Here is a 12,518-nt window from a genome sequence, read left to right on the forward strand (position 1 = left end):
TTACAGCTATTCAAGTATGCCTATACAACAGCCACGTGCATTTTATACCGTAATGTATATGTAACCAAAAATAAAAGATAGCAAAGCATCGCTTATTTATAGCTATAATAGCATAAGCTATCTTTTCTTTATAGTATAAATGTTCAATGGGATCCAATCATGCAAATAAGGTTCATTGATGATTTGATAAAAAATTAGACATCGTATTCCAACATCTTGTTTATTACAAATACAACAATCATGTGTAATGATTTATACAAAAATATTCTGTGTAGCAAATAGAGCTTAATATTGATATTTGTTATTTTAAATTGATAACAATTCTTTACCATCCTTATTTCTAATACTAATGTATGAGAACATGTTTGATTCAATCTGTTAAAGAAGCAATACAAGAGATCTGAATAGTTTAGTACTGAGGTTATGATCTTTAGTAGCTTTAGTTTATAAAAAAAAGAAATACGTTCATAAAATTTCTGAGGATTTCGAGATGTTCTGCTACAATATTATTAACAAATAATTAACTTAAACAATAGTATAACAAAATATAATTGGTTTTGGAATGTGAGATTCCAAACAAACGTTCTATGTTTGAACATTAATACCTGCTAATCTTATAACGAAATTATTGTACAGATGGACTCTTTACTACAACCCTAGACTACAAATATTTCAACACCTTAATAAAAATGAATACATGAAAAAGCTATAGATTCCACCGTTTAAAACTACACATAATTATAAGAAATTCGCATATTTCAGTCATAATATTACAACAATCAATAGCACAATAATATCACAAACATGAATGACAAAAATTGCACGTGAGACCATGGACAGCTATTCAACCATTTGTAAAAATGCATCAACTATTGAACCACTAGTAAGAGGAATTGGATCGAAATTCTTTAGAGCAAGTTTTCTAATAGAATTAATGTGACACTTTTAACATCAAAAGTGGATGTGAGCTCAAGTATAAGTGTCAATAATTACATTTAAAATAAAAAATTACCTATATAGATGTAATGAAAACGGAATTTCTAGCACAAATTTGTGAAGCACACGCCTGTTTATCGCAGGACATTTTCTGGAATAATTACGGTGCAGCAGGAAACAGTGGCAAGAGCCCAGGATGAAGGAGCTTAGTCTGCAGTATTAGAAGTTGGGAGCGCGTGCAAAAGAAGTGGAGTTTCATCCACTAAGACCAAGTCATCTTCAAAACACTTATTTTTAAATGTAACTCATTCTGATAACAATTTTATCTTTTTTCTCTACTTAGGCTACTAACTTAATAAACTTGAATTATTTTGAATGACATAATGACTTAGAAAAAGCATGAAGTTGATAAGCTAGAAATTATTTCCATCAATGACATAAATAATCAATATTTATTTATACATTAATAGATACAATCATTCTCAACAATGAATGATTGGGAAAGGAACAACAGGCTTAAAGCCCAAAACTGTTCCTTTCCCAAATTTAGATAGAAATTGTGCAAAAATAGGTTATGTTTACACTACACGTTTTTTGTCCAATTTTGAGTCCAAAATATTTATAAACTAGGAATTTAGAATTTAGGAAAGTTGAAAACCAAATTAAATAATAATACTTCACTAAATCATCACTAATAACTGAAAATACTGTATTAATAATTGAAAATTTTAAAACGCGAAAAGAAACTCAAATGTACTCCTAAAACAACAGCTGGCTAATATTGTAATCAACTCAGCTCAATCAACTCAATTTTGTCAGCTGGAAAATATTTTTATAAACGACTAAACTTATTCAGTCATGTACAATTATTACACTTATGTGAGAAGGCATATGCCCAAAACTATCCCTTCTCAAATTTATAATACAGTCCAAATCAAAATGTAGGTTATGCTATTATCACTTATTAGAATAACAATTATTCACACTTCAAAAAAGAAACAATCTCATAAAGTGGTAATTGATTAATTTAGTTCACATATATACATGCATTTCAGTTGGTTTGAAAAAAATATCATATATTTTAGAGGTCTTAGTAAAGTACTACCATATTGATATTTTGATATTCCGCTGCTGGCTACAGCAATAGCTAAAGCAACAGAATACCATAGATAAGCTTATTTAGTGAAATTGTCATCTCTCCTTATTTGCCTGTTTAAATTCAGTGCTGCTATGCAGACACTGTGACGGTGACAATGCTGCCTCTGCTATTCTGGCTGTCACCGATCTGGTTGGTACCGCACGCACTGGTAAGGCAGATGTAGGCCTACCGCTTGCCACTCTATCATCTGCTGATGGAACTGAAGTAGGCCTGGTGGTTGTTGTAGTAGATGCTTCACTTTTTTTACTTGCTAATGGAACTGAAGTATGCCTAGTGGCTGTTGTTGTGAATGCTCCACTTTTTCTACATGTTCTTCCAACTGCTGAAGCAGCACATGTTGCTGGAGATAGTTTTGATGACATTTTAGCAATCATGGATGAAGAAGACAATGACTCTGCTATGGTATTTCTGATGCGTGCCCCTGTTGATGGTGCTGAAGATAACTTGGTCTTAGTAATTGGAGGTCCACTTCCTTTACACGCGCTCCCAACCGCTGAGGAGCTTAAGATGACTTAGTTTTTATTGATGGAGCTCTATTACTACTCCATCCGTTACGAAGCAGACGCCTGGCTTCACAAATATGTGCTAGAAATTCAAATTTCATTACATCTATGTTGGACAGGAAATTCCATCAAGTTCCTCATTAAACGATCATTTCACTTCTTCTAGGCATTCATAGCATATTAAGTGTCCGCACTTCTGTACTACCTTATTGATATTCCACTGCTGGCTACAGCAATAGCAAAAGCAACAGAATATCATAGATCATACAATCTCCTTTATTAAAATTGTCATCTCTTCTTATTTACCTGTTTTATTTCAGTGCTGCTACGCAGAAACTGCGCTGCTGCCTCTGCTATTATGGCTGTCACAGATCTGGTTGGTACCGCACGCACTCGTGAGGTTGATGTAAGCCTACCGCTTGCCACTCTATCATCTGCTGATGGAACTGAAGTAGGCCTAGTGGTTGTTATAGTGGATGCTTCACTATTTCTACTTGCTGCTGGAACTGAAGTAGGCCTAATGGCTGTTGTTGTGAATGCTTCACTTTTCCTACATGTTCTTCCAACTGCTGAAGCAGCACATGTTGCAGGAGATAGTTTTGATGACATTTTAGCAATCATGGATGAATAAGGCAATGACTCTGCTATGGTATTTCTGATGCGTGCCCCTGTTGATGGTGCTGAAGATGACTTGGTCTTAGTAATTGGAGGTCCACTTCCTTTACACACGCTCCCAACTGCTGAGGAGCTTAAGATGACTTAGTTTTTATTGATGGAGCTCCATTCCTACTCCATCCGTTACGAAGCAGACGCCTGGCTTCACAAATATGTGCTAGAAATTCCGTTTTCATTACATCTATCTTGGACAGGAAATTCCATTAAGTTCTTAATTAAATGATCATTTCACTTCTTCTAGGCATTCATTGCACATTAAGTGTCCGCACTTCTGTACTACCATATTGATATTCTGCTGCTGGCTACAGCAATAGCAAAAGCAACAGAATACCATAGATAAGCTCCTTTATTAAAATTGTCATCTCTTCTTATTTGCCTGTTTAATTTCAGTGCTGCTATGTAGACACTGCTACATAGACAATGCGCTGGTGACAATGCTGCCTCTGCTATTCTGGCTGTCACTGATCTACTTGGTACTGCACGCACTGGTAAAGCAGATGTAGGCCTACCGCTTGCCACTCTATCATCTGCTGATGGAACTGAAGTAGGCCTAGTGGTTGTTGTGAATGCTTCACTTTTTCTACATGTTCTTCCAACTGCTGAAGCAGCACATGTCGCTGGAGATAGTTCTGATAACGTTTTAGCAATCATGGATGAATAAGGCAATGACTGTGCTATGGTATTTCTGATGCAAGCCCCTGTTGATGGTTTTGAAGATGACTTGGTCTTAGTGGATGAAACTCCACTCTTTTTTCACAAGCTCTCAACTTCTAATGCTGCAGACCACCTCCTTCATCCTGGGCTCTTGCCACTGTTCCCTGCTGCACCATAATTATTCCAGATGATGACCTGCAATAAAAGGCATGTGCCTCACAAATTTGTGCTAGAAATTCAGTTTTCAGTACATCTATCATAGACAGGAAATTCCATTAAGTGTCCGCACTTCTGTAATACCATATTGATATTCCACTCCTGGCTACAGCAATGGCAAAATCAACAGAATTCCATAGATAAGCTTATTTATTGAAATTGTCATCTCTTCTTATTTGCCTGTTTAATTTCAGTGCTGCTATGCAGACACTGTGCAGGTGACAATGCTGCCTCTGCTATTGTGGCTGTCACCTATCTGGTTGGTACCGCACGCACTGGTAAGGCAGATGTAAACCTACCACTTGCCACTCTATCATCTGCTGATGTAACTGAAGTGGGCCTAGTGGTTGTTGTAGTGGATGCTTCACTTTTTCAACTTGCTAATGGAACTAAAGTAGGCCTAGTGGCTGTTGTTGTGGTTGTTCCAATTTTTCTACATGTTCTTCCAACTGGTGAAGCAGCAAATGTTGCTGGAGATAGTTTTGATGACGTTTTAGCATTCATGTATGAATGAGGCAATGACTGAGCTATGGTATTTCTGATACGTGCCCCTGTTGAAGGTGCTGAAGATGACTTGGTCTTGGTGGATGAAGCTCCATTTCCTTTGCAGGCACTCCCAACTGATGAAGGAGCTGAAGATGACTTAGTTTCAAATGATGGAGCTCCATTCCTACTCCATCCGTTCCCAATCGTTAATGGTTTCAAAGATGACTTGGTCTTAGTGGATGAAGCTCTACTTCCTTTGAACGCGCTCCCAACTTCTAATGCTGCAGACCAAGCTCTTTCATCCTGGGCTCTTGCCACTATTTCCTACTGCACCATAATTATTCCAGATGATGTCCTGTGATAACCAGGCGCCTGCTTCACAAATTTGTGCTAGAAATTCAGTTTTCATTACACCTACCTTGGAGAGGAAATTCCCTTAAGTTCCTCATTAAACCATCATTTCTTTTTCTCTAGGCATTCATTGCACATTAAGTGTCCGCACTTGTACTACCATATTGATATTCCGCTGCTGGCTACAGCAATGGCAAATGCAACAGAATACCATAGAAAAGCCCCTATATAAAAATTGTCATCACTTCTTATTTGCCTGTTTAAATTCAGTGCTGCTATGCAGACACTGTGCCTGTGACAATGCTGCCTCTGCTATTCTGGCTGTCACCGATCTGGTTGGTACCACATGCACTGGTAAGGCAGATGTAGGCTTACCGCTTGCCACTTTATCATTTGCTGATGGAACTGAAGTAGGCCTAGTGGCCGTTATGGAAACAGGTTGCACACTCTTATAATATAAATATATAAATCAATTATTGATGAATGAAAGATCGAATCTTTGAAGAAATATATGAATGCCATTCAAACATTTAGTCTATGCCATTCAATTCTAGACCTCTGCTCATTATTTCACTTTTGGGTTGACATTTGACTGGCAATCTTGAAAGAAGCTCATCTATGTAGATTATCCCAGCAATCATAATTCTATTCTCCTTTCCTATCAAATGTGTTGTTACTTTTTCCAGATCTTTGGTTGCAGTTGTTTAATTTGGTTTGAAAGTTGGGAATTTTATTCATAAACTGAAACATTACTGAAATAATTTGAAATGGCATTCAATGCTTACATTCCCCTAATCATGAATCTGTCTTGATGAGTGCCTAACTACAAATATTTCAAAACCTTAATATAAATAAATACATGAAAAAGCTAAAGATTCCACCGTTCAAAACTACACATAATTATAAGAAATCCGCATATTTCAGTCATAATATTACAACAATCAATAGCACAATAATATCACAAACATGAATGACAAAAATTGCATGTGAGACCATGGACAGCTACTCAATCATTTGTAAAAATGCATTAACTATTGAACCACTAGTCAGAGGAATTGGAACGAATTTCTTTAGAGCAAGTTTTATAATAGGATTACTTTCAAAAGTGGATGTGAGCTCAAGTATAAGTGTCAATAAAAACATTTAAGATAAAAACATTACCTATATAGATGTAATGAAAACTGAATTTCTAGCACAAATTTGTGAAGTACACGCCTGTTTATCGCAGGACATTATCTGGAATAATTACGGTGCAGCAGGAAACAGTGGCAAGAGCCCAGGATGAAGGATCTGCAGCATTAGAAGTTGGGAGCAAATGCAAAGGAAGTGGAGTTTCATCCACTAAGACCAAGTCATCTTCAGCACCATCAACAGGGGCACGCATCAGAAACACCATAGTACAGTCATTGCCTTATTCATCCACAATTGCTAAAATGTCATCAAAACTATCTCCAGTGACATGTGCTGCTTCAGCAGTTGGAAGAACATGTAGGAAAAGTGAAGCATTCACAACAACAACCACTAGGCCTACTTCAGTTCCAAAAGCAAGTAGAAAAAGTGAAGCATCCACTACAACAACCACTAGGCCCACTTCAGTTCCATCAGCAGATGATAGAGTGGCAAGCGGTAGGCCTACATCTGCCTTACCAGTGCGTGCGGTACCAACCAGATCTGTGACAGCCAGAATAGCAGAGGCAGCATTGTCACCGTCACAGTGTCTGCATAGCAGCACTGAAATTAGACAGGCAAATAAGGAGAGACAACAATTTTCATAAAGGAGCTTGCAGATGATAGAGTGGCAAGCGGTAGGCCTACATCTGCTTTACCAGTGCGTGTGGTACCAACCAGATAGGTGACAACCAGAATAGCAGAGGCAGCATTGTCACCTTTGCAGTGTCTGCATAGCAGCACTAAAATTAAACAGGCAAATAAGAAGAGATGACAATTTTAATAAAGGAGATTGATTATCTATGGGATTCTGTTTCTTTTACTATTGCTGTAGCCAGCAGTGGAATATCAATATGGTAGTACAGAAGTGCTGACACTTAATGTGCAATGAATGCCTAGAAGAAGTGAAACGATCGTTTAATGAGGAACTTGATGGAATTTCCTGTCCAAGATGTACTAAGACCACTAAAATATATGAATTTTTTAAAATAACTCAAATACATGTATATATGTGAACTAAATTAATCAATTACCACTTTATGAGATTTAGTTCTTCGGTATATCTATTTTTAATTGTAATTTGTTCCTTTTTTGAAGTGTGTATTGTTATTTTAATAAGTGATAATAGCTTAACCTACATTTTGATTTGGACTGTATTATTAATTTCAGAAGAGACAGTTTTGGGCATATGTCTTCTCACATAAGTGTAATAATTGTACATGACTGAATAAGTTTTGTCATTTATAAAAATATTTTCCAGCTGACAAAATTGTGTTGATTGAGCTGAGTTGATGACAATATTGAGTCATTATGTCATTGATGAAAATAATTTCTAGCTTATCAACTTCATGCTATTTTTAAGTCATTATGTCATTCAAAATAATTCCAGTTTATTAAGTTAGTAAATAGTGGAAAAGATAAAATTGTTATCAGAATGAGTTATATTTAAAAATAAGTGTTCATTTATAATCTCAATGTCATCAATATCTTTAGAATATGTTACTTTAATAACATATTACATAACTTTATATATTAATAAAGAATTAGGCACTCATCTAGACAGATTTATGAATAGGGGAATGTAAGCATTGAATGCCATTTCAAATCATTTCAGAAACGTTTCAGTTTATGAATAAAATTCCCAACTTTCAAACCAAATTTAACAACTGCAACCAAAGATCTGGAAAAAGTAACAACACATTTGATAGGAAAGGAGAATAGAATTATGATTGCTGGGATAATCTACATGGATGAGCTTCTTTCAAGATTGCCAGTCAAATGTCAACCCAAAAGTGAAATAATGAGCAGAGGTCTAGAATTGTATGGCATAGACTAAATGTTTGAATGGCATTCATATATTTCTTCAAACATTCGATCAATTCCATTCATCAATTATAAGAGTGTGCAACCCGTTTCTATAACCTCATAATAATAATCACCTTTATTCCATAAATATTAATGTATTAATAATCAATCAATTGCCATAATTCACATGTCCTGCTTTCCCAACCACAAGTACTTTAATAATAGATATTACAAAACCCCCAAGTAGTATAAATAAGCGTAAAAATTGGTTACATCATTTCTCAATCACCCAACTGGATATTGTGAGCAGATTTACAGTTTACTAGTGAGAGGATGTTCGTAGACGTTATTCAACGTGACGGCTCCATTGAAAGCTGCGTGCAATACGTCATCCATTGTCTCGACAAAAACAAATTCCATAGCATCCTGAAATATCAAACATATCATTTGTCAAAACACAAAACGTTTATGAGCTCTTTAAGGCTGTGCAAAGGCTAAAAATAAACTTTCTACTGGTGATATTTTTCGAAGTTTTTCGATTTGTATATCATCAAGCTATCAAAATAAAAAAGTTTTCTCCGGAAAAGATTTTTTCCGATCATTACTTTTTGAGATATAGTTTAAATTTTCGGGACAGAACATTTTAAATACGGTAAGAGATAAATCCATGAGATTGAGAGGATTGATTCTTCATGGTATTGTTGATCTAGTAAAACACAAATTTCTGGAAAAATCAATTTTTGATAAAGTTATCCAATTTACTAAAAATGACCAAAAATATTTTTTTGTTGAGTTAGTTTTGGTAATTTTTGGTAAATTGAATAATTTTATTGAAAATGAATATTTTCAGAAAAATTTTTTTTCTACTAGATCAACAATACCATGAAGAATCAATCCTCTAAATCTCATGGATTTATCTATAACCGAATTTGAAATGTTCCGTCCCAAAAATTTAAACTTTAGGCGCTCTTATCTCAAAAAGTAATGATCGAAAAAAAATGTTTTCCTGAGAAAACTTTTTTATTTTGATAGCTTGATGATATACAAATCGAAAAACTTTGAAAAATATCACCAATAGAAAGTTTACTTTTAGCCTTTGCACAGCCTTAATGCTTCATTGGTATAATTTTTTCACATAATGTCAGCATCATTAATTTGGAATGAGAATTTCAAGACTTGAAATTTTGCTTGCATTTTTAGTATTATTAGTTTTCTTGTCTCATTTAGTTCCATATTAAGGAAAATCTAGCATAAAAGACCAACCAATTAAATTTGTAGACTTCATTATTTGTCTTGAAGACAAATTAATTCTCCAAGAAGACATATCCTAGCTTAATCAGGATTTAAATTGAGACAGGGACGAACAAGCTATAAAATTAATATGCAAGAATTAGGAATGCATTTGGATTTTCCTCAATAAAACTAATTTTGATTATTCATAAACTCAAGTTCTTCATTACTAAATAATGATGATGTATTAAATATATGATGATAAACTGATTAAATATGATTTTTTGTTTCTTGCCCGGCCTTAGCTCAATCAGATTTACTTCGTTCAATTTGGGACAAACGAAGGCACATTCCTATTACTAATATTTTAACATTTCTGATGGGTTGCACAAAACAAGATAGATTCTAATCTGTGATCAGAACAATGTCAAGTGAGTATGATCAAAGTCGGATAAAAGTGATGTTATGCACAATATAGCATTTCCATTTTAAAGTAATAAGTTCTGTACGGTTAAATAAATAGATTCAATATAAACAACACAACTTTAGATCAATAACGTAATTGATAACTTACCTTCACCTCGTTGGGAGTTTCCGACACATGCTGGCTGGCAGAATCAATCTTTCCGATAACGACACAACCGAATTTTGTATTCAACACATGAGGCCCAGACTCAAACTTCAATAATGTGTGCTCACTACATAAAATGTCGATGAAGCAATCAGCACCTATGATTAAATCAATCTTGGAAAATTCATAAAATCTCTCATCTGCTAATTTTAAATTTGCGAACTGTCTGAAGTCTGCTGGATTGAAACTTACGCTAGGTTGATTACACGTTAGATTCGATGACACTGTAGAATCTAGATGAAATACTCAGGTCAACGTTTCCGTAAGTAATTGACGTTCGAGACCCAATTCCGACTAGCCTTCTGCTAGGAGGTCTTGGTTTTAAATGTAACTTGTTCATGAGTTCTCTAGTGATGACGGTAACTTGCGATCGAGAGTCAATCACCGCGCTAGCGGTATGAGCGCGATTAAATACATCAAACACAATAACTTGAGCTGTACCCAACAAGCAATTTGAGGAGTCGGATGCAGAAAGGCTGGTATCACATACATTAGAAGCGGAGTTTTCTACATACATTAGACTGAGAAGACAACGTTTGAGGTTCAGATCTGAGCGAAATTTTTCAAAATGGAGTAATGTGTGATGACCAGTCGAACTACAATTTTTGCAAGATTTATTGGAGCGGCATAATTTTCTATTATGGTTGCCAAGACTAGCAAAGCAAAGTTTCAATGTCTTAACATCATCATATCTTTCTTCGGCTGTCATTTTAAATAATTTTGGACAGGAATAGATGTTGTGATCATTTGATGAACAAACGTTACATGAGGTGTTACCTTTTCTATTCACGTTTGAATTTTCAGAGTCTGAGTTTGCGTTTGAAGTGCTAGCAACTATCAGGCTAGAATTAAATATATTTTTTGGCTTATCGATATTAGAATTGAATTTAGTTGACGTGGATTTTCCGGCTGCATTGACAAGTTCAATGGTTCTTGACTTTTTGATCAGAAAATCTAGTAAAGATTTACACTTCGGTATTTCATTAGGCAAAAATGACGATTCAAAATCATACCGAGTTTTCATGTCGATTTTCCTCAACAAAATCAAAATGATCATCAATTTGCTGACCCTTCAATGACTCTATTGCCGCTTGATTTACATCAATGAATTGCCGAATTGAATTATAGTCAGCTTTTGTAACACTTTTACAATCGAGAATCTGATCAATGAAATAGTTTGATAAGATACGTGGATTCTGATAACGTCTTTGTAACTGTTTATGAGCTAATGAGTAGCCTTGTTCGGATAAAGGAATGCTTGAAATGCTCTCATAAGCAGAATCTCTCAAACTTGATCGTAAGTATTTGAATTTCTCAATAGCAGACAAACTGTCCTTATCATGAATGAGACATTTAAAATTATTGTGGAACTCGTTCCACTTGCTTACATTCCCGTTGAATATTGTGAGTGGAATTCGCGGTAGCTGAATATTTGATTTACTAACAGTGGGGGGGGGTTACAGGAGTTTGCGGTTTTGACATTCAAACGAAACGTGGATACATTTCGTCGTACTTTGATTGAATTTCATGCAGGGAAGCATCTTGGATGTCATAAATAACTGATAATTCAAAAATTTGTTCACTAATATTTTCGAAAAGACCGAAATCATCTTCAATTTTAGTGATCATGACTTGAGAAATTTCACCTTGGATAATTTTCAAAGTGAATTCTATTTTTTGAATAAGTCGTAAGCGCTTATTGGACAGCAATTTGTATTGAATGACACTCTTATAACTGTCCATTGTTGTTTCATTTAGGACAGATACGTTAATGTTAATGTTCGACTCTGTTAAGCTAGTTTCCGGAGGATCTGTCATTACGAAAAGGTAAACAACGAACGCTTGGAGGTTATAACTACAGCTGTCGGGCTGTGGGGTGAGCAGTACAGTGCGAATTGAATATTGAATGGGGTAGAATTCGGTGTCGTCTCACCTGTCTTACTCACTCTCTCTCACTCTCTCTTTCTAACCTGTACAGGACTACAGGTAAAGGCTCCATACGTCTGCGCAGGTTGACGTTGCTCCTATTCGTTCTCCCTCCAGGTGAATGTGACGCTAGCACCGCTTGCCATCTGGGGCTTGCACCCTTGTGAAACAGGGCCCTGACAGTTGCTGCTCCTATTCGTGCTCTCTCTAGGAGCGTGCGCGTACCGAACCGAACCGATTGGAAGTTGGGAAGAACAATCTCGGAAGCGATAAGGATAAACGATAAGCGTTTTACAAACAACGATATTGCACGTTTTGGATTGAAAAATGTAACACGTTTTCGAATTACAGACTTTGAGAGAAATACGACAAAATAATAGAAATGCAATAGCTTTTCACAATCACACTCGCGAATTTGAACACTTGACACTCGAATAAATAAGATCAAATTAGTAAGCACAAACTCAGAACTTGGATGAATAAATTTGTAGTAAGGATACGATTCACAATTACAATAAACGAGATCGATATTAAAGTTTATCAGTAAACTGTAAATTAATAGGAACACTGATTACATCTGGCACGGTATTGGACCATATGAACAGCGCGGGTTAACATTGAGGGGTTTACAAAATACGGAGGACCGAGGAAAATACATAAAATGCGGATTGACTTACTTTATGCGGTTGTAACGTGGTTTTAACGACGACTGGGGTCTCACCAGCTCTGCCGGGGAAAAGCACCCTTCTCCACCACCTCGGAGATAGACAGAGGTAGG

The 12,518-nt window shown here is 35.8% G+C and overlaps 1 protein-coding gene across 1 annotated transcript in view; it reads right to left on the minus strand.

Annotated features, from left to right (window-relative positions):
* The window catches only part of LOC120355231, a 42,342-nt gene extending 29,904 nt beyond the window's left edge, over window positions 1–12,438 (minus strand). The window contains exon 1 of the mRNA XM_039443572.1: window positions 11,748–12,438. The gene's annotated coding sequence lies outside the window, so the exon portion shown is untranslated. The remainder of the gene's footprint in view (window positions 1–11,747) is intronic.
* Window positions 12,439–12,518: the final 80 nt, after the last annotated feature.

The sequence above is a fragment of the Nilaparvata lugens genome, chromosome Y, assembly GCF_014356525.2.
Source record: "Nilaparvata lugens isolate BPH chromosome Y, ASM1435652v1, whole genome shotgun sequence".
In the NCBI taxonomy this organism is placed as follows: Eukaryota; Metazoa; Arthropoda; class Insecta; order Hemiptera; family Delphacidae; genus Nilaparvata; species Nilaparvata lugens.